This window comes from Phalaenopsis equestris, unplaced genomic scaffold, assembly GCF_001263595.1.
Source record: "Phalaenopsis equestris unplaced genomic scaffold, ASM126359v1 Scaffold000364, whole genome shotgun sequence".
Taxonomy (NCBI): domain Eukaryota; kingdom Viridiplantae; phylum Streptophyta; class Magnoliopsida; order Asparagales; family Orchidaceae; genus Phalaenopsis; species Phalaenopsis equestris.
The window spans coordinates 631,087-639,725 of NW_018164806.1; the positions used below are offsets into that span (position 1 = coordinate 631,087).

The window sequence follows — 8,639 nt, forward strand, 5'->3', positions numbered from 1 at the left end:
TAGCATAATAAATGTGATGCAAAATTTAAATGAATAAGAGAAAACGACGTGTTCATGAATGTATTGTTTTTTAACTTCAAAAGTTTTGAAAGAAATAATACCAAAGTTCCATTTAATTTAAAAGCTCCCACAACCGTCTAAGTCAAAATTATGCATGTTACCTTCATTAGGAAAACGATTAAACCACTTACCAAAGTAATCGTTAGAAATAGAAGGAGCAACAATTTTGTTTCAATAAGAGCAAACATATGCGTTTGGTTTTCATAAAAAAATTTCTTACAATCAACAACTTATGCATCATTATTAAACCCACAAATATTTTAAGCCAAAACATTTGGATATAGCAAAAATAAAAAAAGATAAAAATAAAACAAACTAAAAAAAAAAGAAAAAGAAAACCTAACATGCATTATTACCAACTTTAAACTTCCCTTTCTATGCCCTTTAGGAGGAGAGTAAATTAACATGAATACAAGAAAACACAAAATTAAAGTTATTTGTAATAATATTGCCAGTAGAAGTATTAAAAAAATATTTTCTAACAATAATGTCACTTATGTCATCCGCCATAATAACATAGCCAATAATATTATCCAAAACAGAACAATCGTTTAGAACAAGAATATTTGAACCAACAATGACATTAAGCTTATTATCAGTAATCAAACAATTTTGAACTTTAGTGGTGGCCTGAAAACCATGTTAACTCTAATGACAACATAATCTCAGGATTAGCATTAGAGATCACGAGATGAATTTCTTCAATATTCTCATTCACATCATTATTACTAGAAGATATGCCAACAAGAACATTAATATTAATAACATGTGCAAGACCAACACTAATATTATTAAAATACATTAGAACAGAAACATGAAGAGGAGATTTACTCATATGCTTTTGAAATTTTTGAGTATTAATATTCTTGTTACTATTCTTTTTCTAAATATTGATAAAATAACTGCAAATTGATGGTTATTAGATATTAGTCAAGATTAAAAATTATGAGCAAATGTGGAACATGTTTTACAGGGACTTGTTTTCCATCAAAACAACACAAGCAAATTTTTGTTTTTGCACATTTATATAATGAGAAATAAAATATGGGCGATGAGAATTGCTATGAATTTGATATTAAATTTTGCAAAAGAAAGATGATAATCTTTAGTCATTAAAGAAACAACAACTAAAGGAATACTAATTTTGCTCGCAATTTTAGAAATACAAACTTCATTCCAACAACACAAAGATGTGTTAGAATTTCACCCAAATATGAACTTCTCAAAATTTTGTTTAACCGAGCTAAAATCATGAGACCATATTTTCCATAGATGAACCATGAGTAACCATTAAAAATCACTTCCAATTCCTCTTCACAGTTTTAATTTTTAAAACTTTCTGTAAGAGAGAAGATTAACCTCATATTTTAATTTCCACATTTTATTACTACCCTATTGCAAATTACCATAGACCGGCCTCTTCCGTAGAGCATATTCAACCAAGACTAAGTTTAACAGCTTCGTTTTCTCATGAAATCCAAATTCAGAGAAAGAAATCTTATATTATGAATGAGAGACATAGGACAAGTTGAAATTTGAAGAACTATTAAGACCTAAAAAAACTATACTTTTCCAATTGAGAGCTGGAATAGGGCGAAGAACGAGAGATAAGAACTAGAATTTAGGGGGGAAATAAAGAATCTATGAAAAATTGGGGGCATACACTCCAAAACTTCATGAAACATCAAAATAAAAAAAAGGGAGAAAAAAAGAAGTTTTTTCAAGAGCAAAGAAAAAGAAAGAACTAATTTATAGGGGAAATGAAGATTCCATGAAAAAATGCCGCATAAAACTCCATGAAACACCATTTAGAAGAAAAAAAGAAGAAGAAAGAAGATAAGAGTTTTTTCAAGCGCAAAGAAAAATCAAGAACTGTGCTACTGTCTTAATCCTAAAGCTCGAATCACGAGAGCCATTTGGATATTGGATTTGTATTATATAATTCCTTTAAAGAACAAAAAATCGAATTCTATCGTGAATACATGGCCTAAAATTTTCATCAGTACCCGAATTATGTCACTCTCCACCGTCGCAGCAGGCTTCCACGTCCTTCTCCTCTTATCCTGTGCCGCGGCGGTGGCCATTGATTTCCTCCCATCGGAAGATGAAGAAGCTAGAATCGAGCGCTTCCAGCAATACCTCCGCATTCAGACCGCCCACCCGAACCCCGACTACGCCGGTGCGGTCTCCTTCCTTTCCACCCAGGCTCGCTCTATTGGCCTCGAAACCCTAACCATAGAGTTCAAGCCAGGAAAACCCGTCCTCATCCTCACCTGGACCGGCTCAGATCCATCCCTCCCTTCCCTCCTGCTCAATTCCCACATCGATTCCGTCCCCGCCGACCCCGCGCACTGGATTCACCCACCTTTCTCCGCCTACCGCGACTCCGATGGCCGTATATTTGCCCGCGGTGCCCAGGATGACAAATCCATCGCAATCCAGTATCTCGAGGCCCTCCGCAACCTCAAAGCTCGCGGCTTTTCTCCTCTCCGGTCTATCCACGTTTCTCTCGTCCCCGATGAGGAGATCGGCGGCTCAGATGGAAATGAAAAGTTTGTTGCCTCCGAGAAGTTTAGGATGCTCAATGTTGGCTTTGTGCTCGATGAGGGCCAGGCCTCGCTTACGGATGAATTCAGAGTCTTCTATGCCGATCGCTTACCATGGTCGCTAATCGTTAATGCGGTGGGTGCGCCCGGTCACGGATCGAAAATGCATGATAGCTCTGCAGTGGAGAATCTGATGGAATGCGTGGAGACTGTTGCTCGATTCAGGGAAATCCAGTTTGATTTAGTCAAGGCTGGTATCAGGGCCGGTTCCGAGGTTATATCGGTGAATCCTGTGTACCTCAGAGCGGGCACGCCAACTCCTACTGTTAGTTATTTAAAACAACTTTCTTTTTTCATTTTTTTTCAGAACAGTCATTTAATCATGACTTTAAGCAACACTAGGCTTGTGATGCGGTAAGTTTCTCAATAAGTTCACTCAAAATTTGTTTGTTTGTGAGAATTTGCTCCCTGGCATCTCAAAATGGCCTCAATTATGCAAAGTTGCTTGCTGTTTTCGCAATATTGTTCCATTAAGACACATTCTAAATATAGAAATTCTCATTCTAAATATAGAAATTAGACCCCTGGGACTTATATGCGTGCATCACAAATTTTATTCGCTGTATTCCTTTGATAAAGTGGACCTAAATTAACCGATCACCTAGCCATTATCCGGGCTATTGCTGTAACAAATGATGCGGTTCTGAACGCCATTCTAGTTCTATTTTTTCAGGTGATCATGAGTGCATGCTTCTTTGAGAACCCTTTAAGTAAATGCTAGGAAATATCTCATTGACCAAAAGGGTTTTGTTATTTAATTTTTTAGCAAACGGTTATGATTACAAAAGTACCAATATATCAATTTGTTAAGAAAATAACACCAATCATCGTCAAGTAAGATCGAACATACAAATTGAAGACACAAAATTTATGTGAAAAATCTCATAAACGGGAAAAAATCACGGGAGAGCCGGAGCAAAATAAAAAAGGTGGTCGGTGTTCAAGCCAAATACAATATTTCTCAAATTCTTGCTTCATTCCTTACCTCTCACTCACCCATGACATGTTATGGATAATTATAGAGTTAAAAAAGAACATATTTGATAGAAAATATATTTAGCATCAAATAAATTATTCAAGAAATGCATTTGGTAGTAAATATCACATTTATTTGATATCAAATATATTAAGCAAGAAATTTGTTTGGAAAAAAACTATTTGATAAGAAACTTCAAGGCATTATTTTACAAATATCCACTTTGCCTTTAAATTACGTTAAAAGTGAAGCTTCAAGTTTTATTCCACTCTTCACTTGGGCCCATTTGCTTCGAACAACGATCAAGACCAAGCAATGCTTGAATTTGCTTGCTAGAAGAAGCTCAGTCGACATCTCGACGAAATTCTCCAAAGTGCTAATTTTTGCCCTTTAACTATCACAAAGGCAGTCATCTTTCTAGTCTCCTCGTTGAACTCTTCGTATAAGCCTCTCAACCTAATTGCTTCTATTGCAGTAGATAATTTTCTTGGTATGTGATCAATGCCGAATAAATGTGTCTTCTCAATCCAACTGGACCAAGATATCTATTATTGTGAATTGCCATGGAGCAAATCAAGTAGACCATTTTAGCTTCACAACGTCGTACTTCATTGTGGTTCTCATTGAGAAGACAAAGATAATAATGCAATCGATTTTACAAACAAAATCGATGATGAACAAGATCAATCTAAAAATTGACGAGCGTAGCGGAAGAGAAAGAAGAGACTGTAAGTTCTGATTCCACTTGTTAAAATATAACACCAATCGTCGTCAAGTAAGGTTAATCATACTAACAAAAGACGAAATTTATGTGGAAAATCATGTAAACTGGAAAAAAGTAAGGGAGAGCCAAAGCAAAAAATTCACCAATAAAAAGGGAATCGGCGATTAAGCCGCTATTAAGCCAAATACAAAATTTCTCAATTTCTTACTAAATTCATCACTTCTCACTCACCCATGCTATGTCATGGGTATTTATAGAGTTACAAAAGAACATATTTGGTAGAAATATATTTGGTATCAGATACATTAAGCAAGTCATACTTGGAAACTAATATATTTGGTAGCAAATATCACATATATATCATATCAAATATATTAAGTAAGAAATATATTTGGTAAGAAATTTCATGAGATTTTTTTGCGCAATTTGTACTAATTAGTATTTTTGCAATCGTGCAAATAGCGATAGTTAACAATTGTGCTGGTCATTTTTTCTTGCTTAAGTTTTTGTGCTTCATTGATGATGATCAAAAGTTTTTAATGCAAGTGCTTACCGACAAATATCTAGAGGATTCCTAATTCTGTTGAAGAAGTCCTGCATTTGCTTCCACTTGTTCAGCTATTCTTGTTTCCTTTGAAATTTGGACTTGATAGACTATCTTTTTTATGCGCTTTCATTCTCACTTAGAGTTTTGGTAGACAGATATCAGATTAACCTTGCTACATAGTATGCTAATCTCCACTAGTAAATAATGATTTGTTCTACAATGTTTCTAGAGCAGATAAAGGCTTCATATTGAACTGGATTACTCTATTTCATTGTGCACTCTAGGCTTTTTTTTTTTTTTTTTTGGGTCAAGATGTAACTTAACAAACATAACATAATAGGTGATGTCTTTAGAAATTAAGAAAGAGAAGTAGAATTGATAAGAGCGGAAATTTATTCACTTTATTACTTATTTTCATCCTCCCTAATTAGAAGTGTTTATCTAATTCGAAGCTCACTCTTCAACTAATTCCAACTGACCAAATTCTATAGATTCTAACAAATTGGCTAATGTTGAGGATATACAGCAATATTCCCCCACTCAGCGACCTGCTCTTAAAGTTCTGCTAAGAAACAAAGTAGAAAAAGATCAATATAAGCGGCAACCATCCATTCAACCACTTGCTCAAGTGGTTCCTTGGTAATTAATGAAAATTAAAAAAAAATCATTTATATTTCAAAATAGTAAAGAATGGAAGTTTGCATATACAGCTTATGATCAAGAATTATGTTATTGATTATTCTGAAATTTGCAATCATTATTCTAATCTTACTGCACTAGCTACTCCTTATCTATTAGTAAATAATTTATTTGTTCTGTAGTGTTTTTAGAGCAGATAAAGGGCTCATATGCAAGTGAATCAATCCATTTTGTAGTTTTGTGCAGTTTTTTTTTTTTTTGTTGCTGTAATGTAACCTAGAAAAAGTATAGACTGTGTGAGGTAGGTTCAATTTGCAATGCAAATTTGAATGCAATCAACTCATATGACAACTTACAAATATTGTGAGAAAGCAGTTTATTAATCTCAACAACTATTTCCATCTTTGGTGAAAGTAGAAAATGGCTATAACTAAAATTTAATTATAAGATCAAAGCTTTTTAATAGAATTTGCTTGCAAGAAATTAAATATTACTTAATTCAAACAAATGATTGAAATTTCTGCAAAGAAAGTTATTATATTGTAAAACGCTTGGCACTTTTAAGATAATATAACTTACTAATATAAAAGATGCTTGGTGCCACAAAGGGTTCTTGCCTAATTGTTGGGCGCTAAAAATAAGTAAATAAATTTCCTAATAACTTATAAATCTATTTTAATAATAAATAGTATTTTTGATGAGTATACAACGATATTGCTGTTGGCATCAATTTTTTTATGTTATGTGTGTTCGAGACGTCGATATTACCTAAGGAGGGCGTCCATGCCGTTAACGGTTCAAATACGGGCTAAAAATACACAAATTATCTTTTTGGACTCGTTTGCTGAAAAAGTTGTTTGAACGACCTCGAACGATGAAACAGACCACGCAAGTGAGTCTGAAATGTCGATTCCATTTAAGACGGACGCTCGTTAGACCACGGTTTTGCGTGCGGGCTAAAAATGCGCGAATTTTTATTTTCGTCCCGATTGCTAAAATAAGTGGTCCGAACGATCCCAGATGACGAAACGGACAATGCGGTCGCGTCCGGAACTTCACTTTTACCTAGGGGAGAAATTCATTTCGCTACGATGACGTGTTCGGTAAAAAGATGCGGAGAAGATAATAATAATAATATTATTATTATCATTATTATAAAAAATAGATCATTTTAAAAAGCTATGCACCCTCTCTCTCTCCCCTATCGCCTGTTTCGCGAAAAAACCCTACCGAATCGCTCGCCCACCCCCCTCCCTCCCGATTCGCTTCACCACCACTCCGCCCGGCGAAGCCGCCGGCCTTCCAGCCGACCGCTGCCTCTCTCTCCAGATCCCTCTCCTCCGTCGCCGGCGCCGCTCACCGTCGGCTCTGCTCCGCTGTCTGTCTGTCTTCTTCTTCTTCTTCCCCTTCTTCTGATTTTTTTTAATTTTATTATTATTATTATTATATTTTCTCTTTCTTCTTCTTCTTCTTTTTCTCGGCCAACTCTACCTCGCCATTTTACCTTTTTTTACCTTCCCAGCGGTCGGATACTTTGCCGGAGCATTTTGACGTCGCCGGACAGCGAGCGTTGCTGCTGTTCGAGGAGGCGCATGCGTTTTTTACCTCGTGAGTTCCCCTCCTTCACCGTCATCAAGCAACATCCCTCGCGAATGTATATTTTGGTTTTTTTTTTTATATGCCAAAATTATTATTTTTTGGGTTGTTTTGCGTACCTAACTGATTTCTATCTCTTATTCTCCTAGTTGCATGATTCATAGTGGGATACACTGGAGCACGAACTGGACGTCGACGAATTAGAGCAAATAAAGAGAATGCATTCGCAACCTTCATAGTGGTGAGATTCCCTAAAATTCTAGCTACCCTAGGTTTAGTGGCGTCTAGGCGTGTGGGTTCCATAGCCCACACAGGGTGCGTGCGTTGGGATTTCCTAGAGCTAGCCTTTAGGTTAGGACTTCCTGTGCGTAACCAAACGCCCTCCGTAGAGCCGAGTGTCTCACATTTGTTGCGAGCCTTAACACAAGTCCCGATGGGTTGGAGTCCCTCACTCTCAGAAGCTAGGGGGTCGGACTTGGCAAAGCGAGAGAAGCTTCGTAGGTGGCTCGCTTTGCAAAGTCTAGAGAAGTTCGCGAAATGGGAAAAGCTTTGTAGTTAGCACATTTTGCGACGCCGTGGAGAGTTTTTCTTTCGGATCTCTGGGGAGAAAGCTCCCCACATTCCTACACCAAAGCTGGAGGCGACGATGCCGCATGTTCAAGGGTCTAAACCTTAGGTTTTCTAGGTGAGGTCGTTAGTACGAGCATAACTCGCTATCATATGTGGTCATTTGCACCTCATTGTTTGCATATGTGTGTCTTGCATTGTTACATATTGTGTGTAATATATCACACTTGCACTTGCACCTTGCACCTTCCACTTGCACCTTCCACCTTGCACCTTGCACTTGCACCTCGCCCTTGCCCCGGCGCCGACACCACATGTGTCTCGATCGGTTATCCCGAACCTGTCACATCACTTGTGCTTTAGTCGGTTACCGCGGTCCGGTTGACACAATACTTTGGTTTGACCGGATGCTCCATCCCGATCGACCTACCACTTGCTTCCTTGCATGTTGTGTATGTGCATGCACATGTTTGTTTGCATGATCGATATATTGCTCTTTTGCATGTTGTGGATGTGCATGTACATGCTTGTCTGCATGATTGATATCATCTCCTTGAGTCTCATTCCTCTGGGTCACTGCCTTACCGGTATACCATCTTTTCAGGCCCCTACCACTACGGCATGCCTACCTTCGGGCCACTGCCTTACTGATATACTCTCTTTTCGGGCCACTGCCGCCACGACATGCCCACCTTCGGGTCACTGCCTGCCACTACGACATGCCCATTCCTACGAGTCACTGCCTTCATGACATACTCTTTGTCATTACTTATATGTTCTGATTTTCCTGCATTAACATTTGCATTTGCATATTTGCATGGATAGCGATCCAGGTTCGTTGGGAGAGTGACCCCGTGTTGGCCGCGATGCCTTAACGAGCCTTGCTTGCTGGGGTAATCTCCGTGAGCAATGCGAGCGAAGTCA

At 37.6% G+C, this 8,639-nt stretch overlaps 1 pseudogene; it reads left to right on the plus strand.

Annotated features, from left to right (window-relative positions):
* The first annotated feature begins 1,888 nt into the window (after window positions 1–1,888).
* The window catches only part of LOC110026317, a 12,311-nt pseudogene continuing 5,560 nt past the window's right edge, over window positions 1,889–8,639 (plus strand).